At 39.0% G+C, this 23735-nt stretch overlaps 1 pseudogene; it reads right to left on the bottom strand.

Annotated features, from left to right (window-relative positions):
* Positions 1-6599: 6599 nt before the first annotated feature.
* Positions 6600-8018, bottom strand: LOC129510383 (tubulin alpha-1A chain-like; annotated as a pseudogene).
* Between the last annotated feature and the right edge of the window lie 15717 nt (positions 8019-23735).

The following is a 23735-nucleotide window of genomic DNA, read 5'->3' as shown; positions in this document are numbered from 1 at the left end:
GGTCCCAATAGTTTATCTTTGCTTTTGTTTCCCTTGCCTAAGGAGACCGATCCAAAAAATTATTGCTAAGTCTGATGTCCAAGGATTTATTTCCTGTTTTCTTTTGTTTTATGGTTTGGAGCTTCATGGTATAGAGTTTTATGGTTTCAGGTATTACATTTAGATCTTTAATCCATTTTATTTATTTTTGTATATGATGTAATAAAGTGGTCCAGTTTCCAACACTATTTATTGAAAAGATTTCCTTTTTATCATTGTATTTTCTTGTCTCCTTTGTTATAGTATAATCATGTAAGTGTTCATTTATTTCTGGGCTCTATATTTTGTTCCACTGATATGTTTGTTTTTTGTGCTAGAACCATACTGTTTTGATTAGTATCGCTTTGTTTGAAATAAGGGAGCATGATACCTCCAGCTTCATTCTTTCTAAAGATTGTTTTGGCTATTTGGGCATTTTGTAGCTCCATACAAGTCTTAGGATTATTCTAGTTCTGTGAAAAATACTAGTATTTTGGTACAGATTGTGTTGACTCTGTAGATTGCTTTGTGTAGTATGGACATTTTAATAATAATCCAATTCATGAGCATGGTATCTCTCTCTCTCTCTCTCTCTCTCTTTTGGTATTCATCCTTAATTTCTTTCATCAATGTCTTACAGTTTTCATAGTACAGGCCTTTCAATTTCTTGGTTAAATTTATTTCTAGGTATTTTATTCTTTTGATGCAGAAATGGTATAGTTTTCTTATGTTCTTTCTGATAGTTCATTATTAGTGTATGGAAATATAACAGATTTCTGCAAATTAATTTTGTATTCTGCAACTTTACTGAATTTATTCTAATTTTTAGGTAGGGTCCATAAATTTTCCTATATATATATATAAAGTCCTCTTCAAATAGTGACCATTTTACTTTTTTCTTAACCATTTAGATATCTTTTATTCCTTGTCTTATTGCTGGGCCAGGGCTTTTAGAACAATGTTCAGTAAAAGAGGTAAGAGTGGGCATCATTGTCTTGTTCCTGATCTTAGAGAAAGCTTTTTTTTCCCCCTAAGTTTTTCACCATTAAGTATGTTGGCTATGGGATTATTATGTATGGCCTTTATTATGTTAAAATGTGTTCCCACTTATACTCACTTTATTGACTGTTTTTATAAAAAATGGATATTGAATTTTGTCAATTGTTTTTCCCACATCAATTGAGATAATAAAAATTTTTATGCTTCATTTTGTTATTGTGTTGGATCATTTTGATTTATGGATATTGGGAGCTTTTCGATTACTGATTTAATTACTAGTAATCAATCTCTTCAGATTTTATATTTTCTCCGGATTAAGTCTTAGATGATTGTATGCTTCTAGAAATTTATCCATTTCTTCTTGGTTGTCTAATCTGTTGGCTTATTTTTTGTAGAAATCTATTAAAATTCATTGTAACTCCTCTCTGATTTTGGGTTCTTTTTTCTTCAAGAATCTGGTTAAAGGTTTATTGATTCTGTTTATATTTTCAAAGAACCAGCTCTTAGTTTCATTACTCTTTTTTTAAAAAAATATTTTTATTTATTCTTTCATGACAGATACACAGAGAGAGGCAAGAGACACGGCAGAAGGAGAAGCAGGCTCCCTCTGGGGAGCCCGATATGGTACTACATCCAGGGACTCCAGGATGATGCCCTGAGCCAAAGGCAAACACTCAACCACTGAGCTACCCAGGTGTCCCTCATTGATCTTTTCTATTGTGTGTTTAGTCTCTTTTATTTATTCCTACTCTGATATTTCTTTTTTTTTTACTCACTTTGGGTTGTGCTTGTTCTTCTCTTTCCAGTTCCTTTAGCTGTAAGCCTAGATTATTTGATAAATTTTGTTTCTGAATGTAGGCTTGTATTTTATAGCCTCCCTCTTAGAAACTCCTTCTGTTGCATCCCATAAATTTTGGAATGTTTTGCTTCCATTTTTGTCTCAGGTATTCTCTATTTCCTTCTTAATTTCTTCATCTACTCATTGGATGTTTAGTGGCATGTTGTTTAGCCTCTATGTTTGTGTTTTTTCCAGTTTTTAAAATTTGTTTTGTAATTTTAGTCTGATACCATTGTGGTCATTAAAGATACTTGATATGATTTCAATCTTAAATTCATTTTGTGGCCTAACATGTGATCTATCATGGAGAATGTTCTACATGCATTTTTTAAAAGATCTTATTTGACAGAGAATGAACAAATGGAGAGGGAGAAACTGGCTTCCTGCTGAACAGAGAATCCCATGTGGGGTTCAGTCTCAGGACCCTCTGATCATGACCTTAGCCAAAGGTAGGTACTTAATTGACTGAACCACCCAGGTGCCCCATTTCATGTGCATTTAAAAAGATCGTGTATTCTGCTGTTTTGGGATAGAATATTCTGTATATATGTTAATGTGTTCTTGAAGGTCCCTGTTTCTTTATTATGTCTGTATGCTCTATCCATTGATGATAGTAAGAAAACTCTGACATCGTACTGACAATTTCTCTTTGTCAATTTTTGCTTTATATATTTAGGTGTTCCCTTTTTGGGTGTATAGATCCTTACACTTATTATATCTTCTTGTTCCTTTATCATTATGTAGTGTCTTTGTCAGTCTTTGTTGTATTGCTAACTCAGATTTCTTTTTGTTTTCATTTGCATGGAATAATATCCTATCTTTCTCTACTTCTTAACTTTGGTTCTGAATGTGTCTTTAGGTCTGAAGTAAGTCTATTGCAGGTAGCATATAGACTTTTTTTCCCCATTCAGTTACCCTATATCTTTTGATTGGAGCATTTAATCCATGTACATTTAAGGTAATTATTAATAGGTATGTATTTATTGCCATTATCATTTGTTTTTTGTTCCTTCTCTTTTGGGTTGATTTTTTTTGTTTTGAGTGTTCTTGGATTCCTTGATCTTGATTTTTTTTTTTTTTTTGGTGGCTCTATTACAGGTTTTTTTTTTTTTTTGTCTAAGGTTATCATAAGATTCATATATAATACTCTGTATATTATATATATGCTCTATGTATATAACAATCTATTTTAAGATGACTGTCACTTAATTTTGATAATTCTAAAAGGACATTTTTACTCTGCACCCCGTATTTTATGTTGTCATATTTTACATATTGCTGGTATATCTCTTATGTATACAGTTGACTTTACTACTTTTGTCTTTTAATATTTATGATAGCTCTATAATGGTTGATTTATTATATGTTTGCTTTTACCAGTGGGATTTTTTCTTTCCTAATTTTCTCCTATTGTCTTTTCCATTTAGAGTTTTTTTTTTTAAGATTTTATTTATTCATTCATCAGAGACGGAGAGAGAGAGGCAGAGACCTAGGCAGAGGGAGAAGCAAGCTCCATGCAGGGAACCAGATGTGGGACTTGATCCTGAGACTTCAGGATCATGCCCTGAGTCGAAGGCAGATGCTTAACTGCAGGCGTCCCCCCATTTAGAGTTTGTTTTTTTTTTTTTTAAACATTGCTTATAAGGCTGGTGAAGCAGTTCAAAACTTTTTAAACTTTTTATCTGGGAAATTCTTTCTCTCCAATTCTGAGTGATAATCTTGCTAGGTAGATTTTTTTTTTATTATAGGGTGTGTGTGTGTGTGTGTGGTGTGTGTGTGTGTTTCCTTTCAGCACTTTGCAGGCCAGTAAGGAGTGGCATAATATACTCAAAGTTTCTGCTGACAAGTCAACTGATAGTCTTATGGGATTTCCCTTATATGTAATTGATTTTCTTTTGATGCTTTTAAGATTTTCTTTAACTTTTGCCATTTTAATTATTTCTTGGAGAGGAGTTCTTCGGGTTTGTCTTGTTTGGGCTCTATGAATCTTGGGCTTTAATGTCTGTTTCCTTCCCCAGATTGGGGAAGCTTTCAGCTATTATTCCTTCAGATAAATTTCCCTCCTCATTCTCTTTTGTCCTTCTGGGATCTCTATAATAAAACCATTAATACACTTGGTGGTGTCCCAGAGGTCCCTTAAACTATCTCAATATTTTAAATTGTTGTTAAACTTGGATGTTTTCCACTACCCTGTTTTCCATATCACTAATCCATTCTGCACATCTAACCATCTGTTGATACCCACTAGTGTATGTGTATTTTTCATTTCAGTTATTGTATCTTCGCTCTGATTAGTTCATTTTCTATCTCTTTGTTGGGGTTCACTATATTTATCCATTATTTTTCTGAGTTCATTGAACATCTTTGTGACCATTTATCAGGTAGATTGCCTAGCTCCTTTGTGCCTGCTTTTTCTGGGGATTTTATCTTCTTTCATTTGCAACATATTCCTTTGTGTAATTTGTCTGTTTTATGTATTAGATAGATCAGCTACACGTAGTCTTGAAGTGGCCTTATTTGGAAGGCATCCTGTGGTGCCTAGAAACTCAATCACCACTGGTAATCAGAACCAGGTGCCCCATGATATGCGGGCTGCATGTTCCCTTTTTTTGGCTGGTCACAATTGCTGTAGGTATGCTGGTGGGAGGTGCTGACCCCTGGCCTGGCTGACTGTAATACCTCATCTGGACTGCTGTGAGTACACAAGTGGGCAGGGCTGGCCTCCACAGCTAGCTGAGAGGCTCAATTGCAGCTCCTGAAGGCATGCTAGAGGTGGGGTGCAGCCCTCCTGTGGATGGCTATGAGACCCAGCTGCTACTGTTGTGTACTGGTGAGCAAGGCTCATCTCTTTCTTCATCTACCACTGGGCAGGAGCCATTTTGGAGGGGCATTGGTCCCAGTTGAGGCTGCATGCTGGGTATGGCAAGCCACTTTGGAATGCACACACTATGCCATAATACCTTGTGACTCTAGCATCTGAGATGAATGGCTCCTATAGTTCTGCTGCTGGGTAATAGAGACTTGAGACTAGCCAGGAAGTGGTATAACTAACTTTTCATATTTCATTGCTCAAACCTAGTCCCATGATCCTTTCAAACTGCAAATGGCTGAGATAATCACCTTTGTTATCAGAAGAGAAAAAGAGTTCAATATTGGTGAACATCAGTCATGTCTTCTACAAGATGATTTCAAACTTTCTTTCAAATGGAAAAAATTAATGCACGGGACAGAAACTATGTGTGACCACATTTGCGCAACAGTCCACAAGCCTGACACTTCTGGCCTTAGCTGCAGAAATTTTCATCTAAAATCAGTTTTAAACACAAAAATTAGAGCTTAAACAAAAGTTCTTTGAAATTATAGAAACTGTAAAAGAAAAACATCCTGAGATAGGGGGGACAGAAAAGTCTCCTATCCATAGGCTAGACACTTTATAAAATTTCTAAAAAGACTAAGTAGATTTTGGACTGATGGACAATCTCAATACTGACCACTAACCTGAAAGTTAGTACAAGGATAGGAGGTAGCTGTATGGAAGTAAGTGATGGATGAATATTTCTTATGCTATTTGCCAGCATTTTCAGCTTAAAGCACATGTGGAGATGAAAAGTGCCTAAAAAGAAGGTACCTGCAAGGACTTTAGGAGCCAAGTAACCAGGGTTTTGTACTCCATGCTAGTAGCCCTAACTCTTACTCATGACAGCACACAAACAAGAGGGCCTATCTGCAGTGGATCTAGAAGATGTGCAACAAGGCCATGGAGTGGTGAACCAGAACCTTAGCTGACCCCAGGTAACCGTTGCCAGTTTGGAAGGGGAAACTCACCAGCACAACAACGGATTCTTACATGACCCAAATCTCACCTCTAGTGCTTCCACCCTCCTTCTTTTTTACTTGGCAACTGCTGCTGATTTCCTTAATTTTTCTAGAGTAAATATTTATTGAATTCCTACTGAAGGCCAAGCGGTGTGACACGATGAGCAGGTTAAACACAGCTTCCTCTAAGACTCCACCAGCATTCCTGGCCTGCTATGCCTGAAAGAAAGTTTATCCTGTGAGCTACCAATGCCCATACATCTACAATTCTAGTAAGCCAAAATGACCTAAGCTCCCAGATGGAGTTCATACCATATCTCTCTACTGTTCATATCAGTCTGCTGGTTTTTGATGTGGGATGAGGAAGCATATCAGAATCACCTGGGTAGGTGTTTTGTTTTCTAAACCCTTCTCTATATACCTTTTCCTGGAGATATACTTTTGTTGGGATTTGGGATGAGTGGCACTGAAGGATGGAAAAGGAAACTAGGATAGTACATCTTAAACACTTATAAGTACTTATAGTATAATATGCAAACCTTCAAACCACTGATAATCAATTTTGCTTTGTAAAATGAACTTATAATATGCAAATCTTCAAACCACTCAATTTTGGTTGGTTTTTCAAACCAATCAATTTTGCTTTGTAAAATGAACAAACCAGCAGTTTGAAGAAGTGAATCAAGGTTGAGTGGCCAGAAAATGGTAAAGAATCCAAAAATGTGTTTGCCATAAAACTGGAGAGGATATCACACTCACTTATAAAACAAGAGAGGACTGCTATGAGGAAGAATAATCCTATTTATTTATTTATTTATTTATTTATTTATTTATTTATTTATAATTTTATTTTAAGACAAGGAATACTTTATTCAAACCCATCAGAGAAATGGACAGCTTGGATCTGTAACAAAGCATTGTGTTTTAAAGCATAGGTCAGTAATTGTATATGAGAGTATACACTGCTACATACAAATTAACTGATCAGAGCACAACTTTTCAATGTGCAAAACAGAATAAGCTTCCCTGTAAAAGCAGCACCTTTGTGACATTTTTAACTTTAGTATTCCTCTCCTTCTTCACCCTCTCCTTCAACAGAATCCACACCAACCTCCTCATAATCCTTCTCCAGGGCAGCCATGTCCTCACGGGCCTCAGAAAACTCCTTCCTCCATGCCATTACCCACATACCAGTGAACAAAGACATGCTTGACATACATCAGGTCAAACTTGTGGTCCAGGTGAGCCCAGGCCTCAGCAATGGCTATGGTGTTGCTCAGCATGCACACAGCTCGCTGTACTTTGGCCAGGTCTCCACCGGGTACCACAGTGGGAGGCTGGTAGTTAATGCCCACTTTGAAGCCAGTGGGGCACCAGTCCACAAACTGGGTGGTACACTTGGTCTTGATGGTAGCAATGGCAGCATTGACATCTTTGGGAACCACATCAACACGGTACAACAGGCAGCAAGCCATGTATTTACCATTATGAGGGTCACATTTCACCATCTGGTTGGCTGGCTCAAAGCATGCATTGGTGATCTCTGCTACAAAAAGCTGTTCATGGTAGGCTTTCTCAGCAGAGATGACAGGAGCATATGTGGCCAGAGGGAAGTGGATGCGGGGATAGGGCACCAGGTTGGTCTGGAACTCCGTCAGATCCACATTCAGGGCTGCATCAAATCTGAGGGAAGCAGTGATGGAGGACACAATTTGACCTATCAACCTGTTGAGTGTAGGTTGGGCGCTCAATATCGAGGTTTCTATGACAGATGTCATAGATGGCCTCGTGGTCTACCATGAAGGCACAATCAGAGTGCTCCAGGGTGGTGTGGGTGGTGTGGATGGAGTTGTAGGGCTCTACTACAGCTGTGGACACCTCGGGGGCAGGGTAGATGGAGAACTCTAGCTTGGACTTCTTGCCATAATCGACAGAGATGTTCCATCAGCAGGGAGGTGAACCCAGAACCGGTTCCCTCTCCAAAGCTGTGGAAAACCAAGAAGCCCTGAAGACCCATGTACTGGTCAGCCAGTTTCCGAATTCAGTCCAAGACAAGGTCAATGATCTTGCCAATTGTGTAGTGCAGTGCCCTCGGGCATAGTTATTGGCAGCATCTTCCTTGCCTGTGATGAGCTGCTCAGGGTGGAAGAGCTGGCAGTAGGTGCCAGTGCGAACTTCATCAATGACTTTGGGCTTGCCAGCACCCGTCTCACTGAAGGAGGTGTTGAAGGAGTCCTCTCCTCCCCCAATGGTCTTGTCACTTAGCATCTGGCCACTGAATGCCATGTTCCAGGCAATAGAGCTCCCAGCAGGCATTGCCAACGTGGATAGAGATACACTCACGCATGGTTGCTGCTTGGCGGCTGCCGGGCGGATGGCGGAGAAGAAGAGAGGTTGTTACTTCTTACAGCGCGACCTAATCCTAATAATTTAAAAGAGATCTTAGAAACCATAATTTCTGCAACACAAATAGAATAAACATGACAATGAATACTTAAAACTACATTAGAAATCAGACCAAAAAATGTCACCCTCTGAAACACAAAAGTCAGAGGTAGGAATTGTAGGCAAAAATAGGAGGACCTCATGAAATAGAACCAGGAACTCAATATCTGTAGAACCAGAAGTATTAGGAAGAGAAACTAAAGAAGACCAAGAAGTGTTAAAAATATGATCTCAACTAATAACTACAATTGTATTATCACATGAAACCTCACATGCTCTGAGTTGAGACTGTAAGGGGTGAAGCATGAGGAACAATGACTATACATTAACTATAGCAGCTATTCCACTCTCTGCTTCTATAACTGGTCAATAGCACCAAATTAATAACCATAACTTTTTTCACCACCACTTCCTTGTTCTCTCACATTTCTGCTAGGGTAGATGGGATTCTATTATGTTGAAATAGTGCCCACTGTCATTTTCACAAGATCAAGTTCTTTGTGGACTGCTGCAACTTTCCCCCAATACAGTAAATGTCTCTCTCCCAGAGATAGTCCCATTTGCTCTTATTGCATAGCAGCAACCCAATTTCCCTTGGATTATTCACCCCAGTCAGTAGAACCACTCTTTCTCTACCTGTCAGTTTGGGGGCATGGGGAGTTAAAAATGGCCAGGGTTTAATGTCCGTCTATTACATTGAAATGTCTGATTCCTTGTGGAAGCCTTTTCTTGGAGTTACTAGTGTTCCAAATTAAATCCAAGGTCCTAGCAGAATAAAGCAAAGTTTCTTCTATGAATTTTTTAATAAAACAAAGACAAGTCCGCTTCCATATTTTCCCAGACCCATGCATCCTGGTAACTAGAGTGCCCCCATATACTGGCTGCTGATTTAAGGAATATACTACAACATATAAGGCAGCTCCAAACCTTACTGAATGTGGTCTTTCTACTGGTTCTGCAAGTAAGCCTTCACTATTTTATCAAGCCAGCTGCTTCTTTTTAATAGGGTACATTGTAATTTCATGGACTTGAACCCATTACTATATTTTTTTGCCATAAAATGATTGGTTTTGGAGAGATGTTTGGGATACTGCAGTGGTAGACAAGGCATCAATCATGATACTGGCAGAAGTACTTATAGGCAAGAAAGCAAACCCATTAATAGAATGTACATTTATCCTGGTGAGGTCAAATTGTAGCCCTCTCTATAATGGAAGGAAGAATGTAATCAACTTGCCCCAGGTGGCTGTCTGGTATACCCAGGGATTAGGGCTATATTGAGTGCTATTTGTCATCGGCAGGTAAAGGACTCAGTGGTAGCAGGAAGTAAATGAGTCTCATGAGGGGGAAGTCCTTGCTTTTGAGTCCATCCTCCAACCACTAAGCAAGCACTGCATTTGCTAGGTAAAGAGGATGACCACACACTGCTCTGTAGTATGAATGCCTTCTGGTGGGCATTTGTATAAGAAACTGAATCTTCTCTGCATATTCTGAGAAAAGTCCACACATCTCTAACCTTATCCTTATCACCAGTTCCTTATAACCAGTTTTCCAATCTTGATTTCTAGTTTCCTAACCAGCCACCCAGCTTTAACCACTGCTAATGACTTCCTGTGGAGCCTCAGTTTTGTCTTTTCTTTGCAAAGGACACAGTCAGATGTACTATCCAAAGTACATCCTTCATGGCCCTTTTGAAGCCACCCCCCAGTTAAGCTGTATATCCTGCAGACCCATTCATAAACTGTGCCAATATCTTTCCTCTGCTAACTAGTGATCAGAAATTCCCAACCAAGACATTCAGTATGGGTAAGAGAAAAAGCAGGGAAGCATTAGAAAGAGATGCCTTGGGAGGAGTGAGCGATGTACTCATTGCCATTTACTTGTGCCTTCTGGGCCTACTTAATCCCAGTATCATTTAGATCATTTACATTTAATAATGGATGCTGTGTCCAACTCTATAATTTGATGAATCCTATACCATCCAGTTCATGAGTAGTTTTCCTCATGTGCAATTACTACATTGTCACCAAAGTAATGGCCTACCATGATCTGTGAGATATTAAAGTTCTCAAGTTCCCTAAATATTATAATCTAAAAGATTAACATAGTCTTGAGATAAGACATGTGAAGGCAAACCCCTTCTAATTGTTCTTATCAATAGAAGTCAGAGAAATCACTAGGTTGCTGTATACTCATGGCCAGGGACTATGGTATTTCTAAGTAATTTACTGCATTTGGAACGAAAGGTAAAATTGGCTTGTGATCATTTGTAAGTTGGTGATAATGTACAATTATTCTGCACATCCATCTGGGTTTTGTATAGGCCAAATAGGCTAGGTAAATGGGGCTGTGGCAAGAACTACCACCCCTGTGTCTCATAAGTCTTTGGTTGTGGCTAAAACTGGACAAGTAAATCATGATAGGTCCTTCTATACTAAGAGGTGAATCAACCCTCCAATCCATCTATCTTCCATAAGTCACCACTCAAACCGTAGACCATGGTGACAATTCACTCTTCCGGGCTTGATATCTGTTCAGAGGTGAAATCTTATAATCTCTTCGGAATATCTGGGTATTCTTTCCCTAATGTACATCTACTCTCCAAATAGGTGCTGGTCCCTATAGGGAAAGCCTGGAGGAAGATTTGTAGTTTATACCTGTGACACTGTATTATAGGGTCCTTCCTCAAAGGATGCAGCCTACCCTGAGGCTGTGAATCAGCTTATGACTTGGAAATGGATAAAAGGCCATGGAAACTCATGATAGTGAATTATGTTAGGATTCTGTCGGTCAGAGCCAGAATGTTAAGTATATTTGAGCTCAGTCTAAGAATTTTATTTCTAGGGATCCCATAATTAAATTAGCAAATGTCACAGATCAAAATACTTCCATTTTCACAAAAGACACCATTGCTGATTTTAGAAATTGTGTCCATTTTCTCTGGTGGCTAAGTGCTGCCACCATATCCCTTGTCCCTCAAGATCTGAAAGACAAGGAGAGGGAGTGGCTTCTAGAACCTGGAGAGGAGACATCTAATATAAGCTGTGAGTTTGGGTAAAGAAATGCACCTATTAACAAGGTGCTGGGGAGGCAGCCAGGGGCATATACAGAGCTGCTTCCTTCTCCCTCTACCAAAACCTCTTGGGATTTTTTTAAAAGGTACTTCTCATTGGCTAAACCCCACCCACATCCAGAAGGCAAGGAAGACCCTTCCACACTGAACAGGCTGGGGAAAAGGTAGAGAGTGGATTCAAGGGCCCAGTGGAAAACAGACTGAGCACACAGGAAGATAACTCATGGGATAAAATCCATCAAATATTCAAGAACAAAACTACTAACTGAATAAAAAAATTGAGCACACTAACTTGAGTCAAGTACAACTAATAGAAAACAAAAGTAAAAATTGTAGCTATTTATGAAACATTAGAAGAATTCTCACTCAGAAATATCAATGTGTATACACATTCCTAAGAACTTATATTGCCCATTTGTGGGTCAAATTGTCTTCAATACTTTATTTTAAAGTAATAATCCATCAACAAAATTGATAGTACACTTACATTCATTGTAGGATTCTTTTAATTAAAAAATGCTGGAAGTGTTCAATAATGGGAGGTTTAAAAAAATGAGAGGCTTATTAAAGTATGGTATGCTATGGAAAAAATTAATTTTTTTTCAGGTTTAAATACTATTAGCCTTTCTTGTGCACCCAATTATAGATCAAGTATGCAATCACTTTCTGAAAGTTAATTTATTCCTGTTTAACATTAGGCATGTGGTTTAACATTAGGCATGTTTTTCAATTAAAACACTTTCATAAAAGGCCTCATCTTTGGAAGACTTCTTCATAGTTGTCATAGTGTGTACAAGTGATCAAGATATATTCTCCTCAGTGGGTGCCTAGGTGGCTCAGTTGGTTGTGTCCAACTCTTAATTTCAGTTCAAGTCATGATCTCAGAATTCTTGGATGAGCCCCGCATTTGGCTCTGTGCTCAGTGGGGAGTCAGGATTCTTTTTCTCCTCCTGCTCATGTTCACTTTCTCTCTAAAATAATCTTATCAATAAGGAACTTCCAGCTGGATAAGGTGAAGAAGACACATGTAGTATATAGCATGCAATGTGGTTTATAGGGAACAATAAAGAAAAGCACTCCAACTTATCCAAAGGAAAGGAACACACTAACTTGAAAGGATACCTGCAGGCATCCCATGTTCATTACAGCAATATTTACAATAGTCAAGACCCGGAAACAACCTAAGTGTCCATCAACAGATGATACAGCTCAGAATACTATTCAGCCAAAAAGACAAAATTCTTGTCATTTATGACAGACAATATGGATGGACCTCAAGGGCATTATGCTAAGCAAAGTAAGCCAGAGAAAGAAAAATACCATATGATCTCACTTCTATGTGAAATCTTTTTAAAAAGAAGAAAAAAAACCTGAACTCAGAGATACAGAGAACAGATAAGTAGTTGAGAGAGGTGGGGATATGGGTGGTAAAGGGTGTCAGAAGGTACAAACTTCAAGTTCTAAAAGAAGTCACTGGTAGGTAATATACAGCATGGGAACTGGAATTAATACTGTATTATGTCCTTGAAAGTTGTTAGATCTTAAAGTTGTAAGGAAAATTGTAACTGATGGATGCTAACTAGATGTATCATGATCATTTTGCAATATGTACAAATATTAAATCATTTTGTAATACTGAAACTAATGCTGTATGTTAATTGTATCTTTAAAAAAAATTCCAGGACCATATACGGAGAATGCTTTCTTTTGTCTGAGGATGTTAGGTAAGATTCATAGAGCTAAAGATATCTGTTCTGAGTACTGATAATGAAGTAGGATTTGATAGGTAGGCATCTATGGAGGGCATCCAGGGAAAGAGGAAGGAAAGCAAACTGTGTTCTAGAACAGTGAGTGGTATGGTTTAACAGTCATGTTCTTCAGTGTAATTATGGACGAGTAAGATTTTATTGACTCACCTCAGACCTTAACCATAATTGTTTATCAAAAGGAAATGTTCTTTTTTATATAATTCACTTTCAAGTGAAAATCTCTACAGAAATCAGGACTTAAAAAAGTCTGAGTCTTTTGTGAGCACAGCTTAAATCTGCCAATAGTATTGATTTTCTTCAACATCCTACTTCCTGTTAGATTTCATTGACTGATTTTTAGATTTGGTTACAGAATGTATGCTTCTCTCTGGAATCATCCCCCTGGGGCCAATGATTCCTTATCAGCAATGTATCATTTTATTTGGGGTTGATTATATGTGTTTAACAAGGCATTCAGTTGGAAATATATCTCATAATTTTAATTGTCAATCACCACTTCTGGCGGAGGGCCTTCCTTTCACCATATGGAATATAGATATGAAAAGGATTGACAGGGGGCAGAAAAAATGATCTTCAGTCAGGACTGTTTGGGCCTGGGGGAGGGGGAGAGATACTTAAGTGTTATCTAGATGAATCAATATGATTTCTACTGGCCATCAGCTAGTTAGGCAATAAACACTGGGACATGGTAACATGATGGAATGAAAAGTTCTTTGGGAAAAATATTTGGATTGTGGCTTGTTCATACAAGCACACATGGGTTACTTTTACTCTTTCTCAGCAGAAAGGGGTGTGGAGAGCACGTAGAAGATGCAGAAATGAAGCAGGTGCTGCTTTTCCACAGCTGTTATGCTAATTCTGCCAAGCAGAGGCCAGGGGTGCAGCTGCCTTTCATAATTAGTCATCCCAGAGCTGCTCTGTTGCAGGTGTGCTGCAGTTCTGAGTGCTGGATCTTAATTGTATCTTTTGCCACATTGCGTGGGATGGGTCAACCCTGGGGAGTATGGCCGCAGTTTTCTGGAATGCGGTAAGGAGAGAGGGGCCAGATGTGGCTACCAAAGATGGAAATAGAACAATTGTTCTTTAACGTACTTGGTGGGAGGCCTGGCACTCCCTCACACAGCACCAAAAGTGCAAATTTGTGCAAAGCTGGCAGTTGTATTTCTTCGAAACCATTTTTACCCGCTATATCTGGTCCAACTGTAGTCCTCAGGTGCCCCCAGTCAGAGCAGGTTAGAAGAGGTATATATGAAAGGCTGGCCCTCTGGACCTGCCTTCACTTGATTCCAGTGGAATCTTCCAGCTGCCCTTCTTTGGTTCTGACATTTGACACATCTCTTATGCAATCCAACAGAACTGCTCTCTTCATGTTTCCTTCCTCCTTACCCTGGCTCATTCTATTCCCTTTAATCCAGAATGCAAATCATACTCTCCCTCACATGTCCCTTCCTCCATGAAGCCTTCTAGAACTTTTCCACCTGGGAAGGGAGGGGTGCTTTTTCAAGTTTTTACATCTCTTGGCTCTTCTTGTGCATGTATTTCAAAGCACCAATCACGTCATTTGTGTGGACTTCTCTCCCAATCAGACTCACAGCTTCCCAAGGGCGAAGTATAAGCCTTTGCACAATGCCTACCAAAGAATAGGCCTTAACTGTGCTCAGGATACGATTACCTGTCTTCCCTCCCCCCAAATATTGATACCTGTTATTCTCTTTAGCTGTAATCCACAAGAGGGGTCCTAATCTCCAAAACTGACGTTAACTGGCCAGGTTTTTGTGAAGTTTAGAGCTCAGTGATGGAGAGGGAGGAAGAATGCATTTACTAAGCATCTGCTTTCGGGCAAATTCTAGTATCATCTCATTGTCACAATCACTCCCCAACAAAGGTTTAAGCAACCCTTCAACTTTTATATATTCAAATTCCATAAAGCCCACTATTTTGTACACTGACTCCCTTAACTGCCTTTTATGCATCCGGTTTTATGTGTTATCCGACAAATATTTGTAGCTCTCCTGTGAGGTCAGGCAATCAACCAAAGTTCCCTGAGAAGAGAGTTGGCAGGCATAGGGGTCTGAGGTTGCCTCCTTTCCCTTGGGTTCCACCCTCATTCACATTCTGCCTTCAGAGGACAAGGACCTTCTAGAATAGGAGACAGTTCTGGGTGCCCCTCAGACACTAGATGCTCTGAGGGGGAAAAAAGGATTCAGGAGCGAAAAGGCAGATTCCAAAAAAGATTCCAATGAGCAGAATGGCAAACAGTCAAGCCCGAGAGAATATGCCAACAGGCTGGACCATTTAGCTCATTGCATTTACAGGAAAGGCTCCACACCAATTAATCTGTCCCAGATGTGTCCTGGGATCTGACCCACATCCTCTCCTCCTCTCCCTTCCTCTCCCACCCCCAGGATTAGCAGGTAGGGGAGGCAGGCAGCTTTGAAACATGCTGCCATGACAACATGGCTTATAAAGCTTTCATGACCCCTGCCCACCTCTGTTTACTTCCTGAACTATCTTTTATCACTTTGCTCTTGAACTCTGGTTTGTCATGATATGGTACTAAAAGGTCTCATGAACAGATCATGTTCTTGTTTTTCTAGGCTTTTGGCCTTGCTCTTTCTAGAATGTTCTTCCCTTTCCCATGTCCCCCGCCTCCCCTTTGTCAGGTTAACTGCTACCAGTGCTTGCCTTCACAGGTTAGACATCCTTTCCTCCAGCAAGGCTTCTGTTTCCAGGCCCTCTGGATCTCTCAAATTCCTTACATTGACCTCTTAGAGAGCCTTATCTATTGAAAATGTGTCTCCTTTTGTCTCTGAATCTAGACTTTGAGCTCTTTGAGGATGGCTACTGTGTCTTATGCACCACTTTATCTACAGCACCCAGCATGCTGTTTGCACACAGAAGGCACATAAAGAATATTTGAATGAATAGGCGCAGGAATGAGTTCTTGGCCCTCATGCATACTTTCAATAAATGATTTGCCATGTGGCATCATGAACCATTGGAGACAGTTATCTGGAGAATGGTGTGAACACATTCTAACATCTCTGTGGGGCTCATAACATGAGAAAGAGTTGAATTTTCCCAAGATTATTGGCAAAATTCCTAGAACTTTAGGACTTAGGGTGAAAGAACCTTTTGTTTTTGAGTAAAGCCTTACAAAGAGTTGTCAGATGAGATCTTTACTGTTAAACACAGGAGGGCCTACTTTGGCATAGTTGGTTAAAAGTAGTCCTGTTTTCTACCTTCTGCTCTTATCCTGAGCCCCTGATATGTGGTCACATGTCACATGAAGTTGGTATGTTACATAGCTGATGGGCACAAAGCCGTGCCATATTGGTTAATGGTCATGGGAGTAGGGCTGCCAGGGACTTAGCCTGGCCTCTGAGTCAGGGGACAGGATTCTGGTTCACAGGTTTGTGACCACTTCTGAAGCTCTGAGAAGTGAGGCATGCTCCTCTGCTAGGCTCACATCCAAGTGAGAAGAACAATGAGCTGCTTGTCCACATTATTCTCATGTGGGAGCACAGGCTCAGGCATAGGGATGGTCAGGAGATGCTTGGATGTGGCCTATGAGCTCTTCAGTGAGAGATGCCAAAAAGCAAGCTGTTGTTTACGTTTTATTTTAAATAAACTGCAAATCTACTCAGAGAAACAGTCTCTTCCCCATTACATTTTACATCTACTTCATTCTAAACTACACTGAATGTATTTGACGACCAGAGAACCACCCCTTGCCTCCCCCTACTGTACTGCCCTAAGTCTCAATAAGAGCAATCACTATTAATGCATTGAATTCTATTTATCATGTAGATATTTTAGCATAACTCTAATTAGAGTTAAAATTTCTTACCTTTTTACTCTTAACGTTATCAACATTAAAATAACAATTTAAAAGGCATAATTTTGATAACTCATCTTTCATTATAAATTTTTGTGCAGACTTACTAAACAGATTAGGGGAAAACAAGTTTTGAAAGTGTACTCCTATACTGCAAACACAACTGATGTGCCTACATTTTGCAATGTTTTCTTTCAGGTGTTGCTTGGGCTCAGAATCTTAAAAATATAGTTATAATTAAGCCCTAGATGCTTTTGTATTCTTTTAATTTAAAAATGTTGCCATAATACCATAATTATCAGTTGGTTTCACAGACTTATTAGTGACTATATAGTATTCTTATGGACTAAGTGCTGGGCAGTAAGGTATCTACAGTCTGTCACTTTTATAACTGTATCTTATTTTCTCAGAATGGATTCTATAAGATTTTTAAACTATCATTTGGACTTATTTGATCCCCTAATTCTGAGGTATCAACTCTTCAAGAGTTGGGGTGGCTGCCCTCCAAAGTACCACAAACCTGGGATCCCTGGGTGGCGCAGCGGTTTAGCACCTGCCTTTGGCCCAGGGCGCGATCCTGGAGACCCGGGATCAAATCCCACGTCGGGCTCCCGGTGCGTGGAGCCTGCTTCTCCCTCTGTCTGTGTCTCTGCCTCTCTCTCTCTGTGTGACTATCATAAAAAAAAAACCAAAGTACCACAAACCTTTTATTGAACATCGGCAGGGTTGCATGAGCCGAGGGTATGTTAGGGCCTTCTTAAATCTGAGGGGGAAGTTTGCATTGAAGTGCTAGGACCATTGGCACTGGACTTGCTAGGGCTTGCACAATCTGTGCTCAGTAGGGACAGCTGCCTCTCTGCACTTGGCTCACAGCTCTGCTGCCAACAAAGGGCAATGATGGTGATTCCTGGTATTGTTCATCCAGCACCATGGCAACTAAATATTCCAAAATTTGCTACCTTGAGGTTGATAAAGCTGAGATGCATTTAAAAAATATTTTTAAAAACCTTTTAGGAACATACTGGCACCTAAATAACAAAACAAATAGTGGATACTATGGACACATCCATCTTGCTGAATCTGTGAGGATGTCCAGCCTTCAGCATGTTTGCCCATTTTTTCATTTATGCCTACAGTTTTAATCATTGCCTCCCCTGTGCTTCTCAATATTCTCCCCTTTTCATTCCAAATAAGCCTATTTATCTCTAAAGGTTGGTAGCCTATTGGGTAACTGGGAAAGGTCAGAGCTCAAAGGAGCTGCTGCTGCTGCTGCTGCTTCTTCTGGAACTGCAAACTAGGAAGGAAGAAGTGGTTTGATAGGGGGACAATCTTTTACTGCCAATTACCATTGGTAAATAGAGAACATAAAAGAACTTCTACTTCTCCAATTTCATAAAAGAATTTCTACTCTACATCTTCTAGGTTTCATAACAAATAGATTGTAACTAAAAATCATACAGTATTGGATACCTGGGGGGTTCAGTCAGTTAAGTGTCTGCCTTCAGCTCAAGTCATGATCCTACTGTCCTGTGATCCAGCTCTGCATGGGGCTCCTTGCTCAACAGGGAGTCTGTTTTTCCCTCCTCCCTTCCACCTCACCCCCAAGCCCCAGTTGCTCATGCATGCTTGCATGCGCTCTTTCTCACAAAAAATAAATTTAAAAAATTTCAATCAAATAGTGTTTATCTTGTTTTTCCTTATTCTGCCATAATCTTTGGTAGTTTTCCACTCAAGTCTGTAGGCCAATGATGTTCAAATGTGATTCCTGGACCAGCAGTATCAATACGACCTGGGAACTTGTTGGAAATGCAAACTGTGGGTCTTCACAGACCTATTGAATTAGAAACCCCGGAGATGGGGTTGATCTATCCATGATTGAAGAGCCTTCTAGGTGGTCTTGATGCACCAAGTTTGAAAACTTTGTAGGCTATTAAACATTATTTAAATCCTGCTACCCAAAGTATGGTCCCTGGATGATCCGCTGGGTGAGCTTGTTAGGAATGTAGAATCTCAGGCCATCTCCAGACCTGCCTGAATCAGAATCTGCATTTTAAGAGTGATGCGAATTACTGGAGTCCTGCTAAAATGCAGATTCTGATTGGATTTGGAGTGAGGTCTCAGAGTGCATTTCTAATGAACTTTCAGGTGATGCAGCTGTTGCTGGTTTGTGGCCCACATATTGAATAACGAGGCTCCATTGGGCATTTAAAAATACTTTTAAAAAACGTGAGCTTTAAAAAATATCAGGTTCTTTACATAAGTATCATGTAAGTTATACACTAATAGCTCCCTTTTATAGATGAGAAAAAATAAGGCCAAAAAAAATAAACCCCTTGCTCAAGGTTGCATGATTCATTTCTGTAAAAGCCAGGAAAATAGGCATATGGTTCTTCGCTTGCCTCCTACTATATGGTTTTCAGTGTTGAATAAATCTAAAACACGTTCAAAATAATAATGAAGCAAGCTAAAATCCAATTTTCTAGTGCCATTATTTTCTATTATTTTAACATACTTAGCATTTGTATTTCTAGCTGATTTTTTTGACTGTATTAATCTTCATATTGACTATATGTTTAGATTATAGCAATAGAGGATATCATCGATGTCTACAGATAAGTTTGTAACTAATCACATTTCATGTACCATTTGTACCAGAGACAGAGATGTTCTAGGTCTATTTTTTGAGCTTTGCTAATGTTCTTATTTTACAATTACAACTTCTTAAATATGTGAATTTAAAACTATTAGCTGTCTTACGAAGTGTGACTTCATCTTCAATGTGGAAATTTCCAACCTCACCTCTCCACTTCAATGTGGAGATTACATTTCCAGCCTCACCTGGTGCTGCCAATTCCTGCTGTTCTATCCCTGGAGGGATAACAAACACACCTGAAACTGTGAGTTTATCTGGCATCTTTGGGTCAGAATCAGCTGCTACATTTCTGAGTCCTGGAAGGAAAGCATACTATTTTCTAAAGTGGATGAGGGAAGGGAAAGGGAAAGGAATGTGGTTTGAGCTGATGCTTGGTGTCTCATTTTGGAGTTAGCTTACTATGCATGTATTTTAAAACTCTTTGCTGTGAACCTGGTTTTGTGTGAAGCTAAAGTAATGTATCCCGAACCTTTTGGGAGATGAGCTCAAGGCACAGGCAAAGTCTTCAAAGACTCACGCCATTTCTGCTTTCTGCCCAGCTCTCTCAGCGGACCCTCATTTTCTGAAAGGAATAGGTTTCATTTTGTACCTGTTACTGATGTGTCAGTCAGCTGCACATAGAGTCTGAAGCTATTACCAAGGGAGGGGAAAAGAAAAAAAAACCCATTGCACTTTTAAATTACATTTCATGTTAAACGATCTCATTACTTTGAAAGGAGGATAAAATGCAATATAATGTTAGCATGTCTTGGCAGCCTCTTCCTTTTCAATAGGGTGTGTTGGTGCTTGGGAGATGATGGATAAGGGGAGAAGAAGAGAGACCCAGCTTTGCTCCATGCCATCAAGATCTCAGTCAATATACAGTGATAAACATAAATAGATCACCTCACCACCTCTGAGGCAGGTTGGTACATTTATCCAGACTGATAGATGAGGGAATTCACAATAAAGGCAATTTGAAGATCAAGCTGAAGAGATGCATAAGAGGATTCCGTCTGGCATACTCTGCATCAGTAACCTGCTGCTTGTCTGGTAGAAAGGCTGGTATATTCCTTCCTTGGAGCTCATTGCCCAGCAAAGGTATATCCATCCTCAATTGGACATTGCACTCTGAGCCACAACCATGTAAATTTCTGTGGTCTGTACTTCAAATATAGGGTCCATGGGACTTGTGGCTACAGATCTCTAGTAGTTAGTCCTATAAAAGGGAAAGTGTATATCCTGAGAACTGGCAGTGACTGCTCTACTGGCTTTATACTACGTAATTACCACTCAAACTTCTAGTGTGCTGAGCAAGGCAGAAATTTATGATCTGCCTTTGTACTTTCATTTGGACACTTGACTAGTTATTCACACCAATTTTAACCAAATAAGGAAACCACACTCTAAAGACATGTCTCAGGGATGCTGGAAAAGTGCCCTGTTGCTTTACCCTGCCTCCATGATTATGTTCTTTAACTCTGACTGGATTGTGAATCACTAAGGTAGAGATCATATGTTGAGTCTTTTTTTTTTTTTGTACCCTCACCTCATAGACACACATGCAGTGTCTTGTTCATGGTAAATGCTCAAGAATAATTATTTAAATCTTAAAACTCTGGTCATCTAATGTTTACTCAATAATCCTCAATGGCTTCTTATATTCTAAAGAATAAAGATAACTCTTACATATATCATCCTAACTCCATGCTGTGATCCCAATTTTTCTCACCTACCTTTTTCTCCTGTGGATGAGTCAACCCCAAAAAGTCAGTGTTTCAAAAGCTTTGTAGTGTCCCCATTATTTTTCCCTCTGTAGAGAATGTACATGGTCTCATCTATCAGAATTCTACCTACTTCTCAAAGTCCTGTTCTAATGCTGCCTTCTGCCCAAAGCCTTGCCTTAACCCCAAGCCAGGATTCCTATCCCCCTTATTTGTTTCCTCTGGTGGGCCCTCTTTGTTTCATGATTCCTAGCATCTAGCATTATTTGTTCCCTCTGTCCAACACAGTCTGTGCTGGAGCTGCCAGTACCACTTTACACACTCTGAGGATGCCAAGGGCAAATTTGTAAAAGGAAGGCAGGCAAACTGAGAAGGTGTTACTTTCTGCAGTGGCAGTGGGGTGTAGGAATTTGTGTTTTGAGAGTTTTCTGCAAAGAAGGGGAGGCAGTAGTAGCGATCTGAAACCAGCATATGAAGATAGACCTTATCTGAAGTGAGAGAACTTCACATCAGCTGTGTGAGAGGCTCCTAGAAATTGCATGGCAAGGTTATGACAATAGTTTGTTTTCTTCCATTTTATGAAGCTCATTATGTAAAACGTAATATATTTAATGTTTTAAATTTTGAGGCATAATCATGAAATATACTCATAAATTCACTTCCCAACTTAAACCCAAGCATTGCAAAAACCATTCAGGCTCTTTATTGTTCTTCTCTAATCCCACCACCCTGTCTGACCCTACTACCTCCATCCCCCACCCTGCCTCACCAACTAAAGTAACTACTATTCTGAAATCTTTGTCATTCCCTTGCTTTCATCATAGTTTTGTCACATACACATGTATGTTTCAAAGTATCTTTATTTCATTTTTCCTTGTTTTGTACTTTGTATAAAATGGTATCATATATTTATATTCTTCTGTGATTTCTTTTCACTTAAATTATATTTCAAAGATTCAACCAGGCTTGTGAGTATAGTTATAATTATTTGTATCTCTGAATATTCCTTTCTATAAACCACACTTACCTGTCCATTCTTTTATTGTTGGGTACTTGGATTATTTCTGCCTTATTATCATGAACAATGTGCCTATTAATCTTTCACATATCTATCTGAGCATAAGTGCAAGAGTCCTTATTGTACCTGAATTTGATTTTAGTATATGGTGTGAAGTGGGGTTGAATTCCTTCTTGTTCCCAGATTGGTAGTAAATCCTAGCACTGTTTACTAAATAATTATCCTATCCCCAGAGGTGTTAAATTTGTATAGACATTTGATATGTTTCTTAGTTTTTTGTTTTCCTGTTTACCAAAATCATAGATTGTCTTAATTACTATTATTTTTAATAAGCTTTGACATCTAGTGGGAAAGTCTACCTTTATGGAGATTCTTCTTTAAGAATATACTTGCTACTCTGGTTTTTTCATAGTCACTTAAAATTTGGTATGTCAAAAGCATGATGGAAGAAAAAGGATTAGATTTATTCTCCCACCTAATACAGAAAATGGGTCATACTAACAATGTAATGATGATATTCAGATATTGGACAGAGGAGTTTTCTTCTGAGTGATCCCTGAGAACAAGGGGCGAGGGGGAAGTTAGCCCCTTAAGTGCCGTAGTTGACTGCCTAATATTTTCAGACCACAGTACAAGGAAGGGAAAGGCAAATAGAGTCTAGCAATTTGGCTAAGTTTATAATTCAGAAGAGTCAAGGAAGTTAGAATTTGTGGAGCAAAATCCTGGAGAGAAGGAAAATGAAAAGAGAAAAAAGCCCTAAAGCTCTTCTGATCCCCTTGAGTTGTTGGCTGAATATTGATCTGTAAATCCACATGAAGAAACTACTGAGACTAGGGAAAGAACCACCAGAATGGAATAGGAATGTCAATTTTCATAGCTTACGCAGGGGCAAAAAATAGTTTTCATTTCCATCATCTAAAGTGGAAAGACTTCCTAAGAGGCATGACAAATAGTAGCATTAGGAAAAGGATAGTGCCTCAGTACTTAAAAACAAAAATGGATAAAATTGATCACAGATTTTACAGCATCCCAAAGTCCAATAATATTTAATGGAACACTACAGAATCTGCCCCAAATAAAGTGAAAAAGTCTTAACATCTAGCATTTAATAAAAAATTACTGGGCATTCCAAAAAAAAGTAGGACTCAAAAGTGGGAGAAAAGTTCATCTCAAGCAATTTAAACAGACCCAGCAATGAAACAAATTATAGCTGTTTCAATGTATTTGTCTATTATTCTATTAGAAATATACCTCATATGTTAAGAAGATAGAGGAAAGAATCCATCTATTAAGAAAAGAAGTAGAAGATTTCCAAAAAAGACCTGAAATGGATTTCTAAAGATTAAAAAAACAAGAGCTGAAATAAATACTGGGTGGAATTAACAGCAGCTTAGATAATGGAGAGCACAAGATAAACAAGCTTAAAAACATAGCAATAGAAACTACCCAAAATGAAAGAGAAAAAAATACAAAAGAATATGATTTCACTCTTGTGGAAGTTAAGAAACAAGACAAAGGATCATAGAGGAAAGAAGGGACAAATAAAATCAGATGAAATCTGAGAG

This window comes from Nyctereutes procyonoides, unplaced genomic scaffold (genome assembly GCF_905146905.1).
Source record: "Nyctereutes procyonoides isolate TBG_1078 unplaced genomic scaffold, NYPRO_anot_genome, whole genome shotgun sequence".
Taxonomy (NCBI): Eukaryota; Metazoa; Chordata; class Mammalia; order Carnivora; family Canidae; genus Nyctereutes; species Nyctereutes procyonoides.
This window is presented reverse-complemented; position numbering and strand designations above follow the sequence as displayed.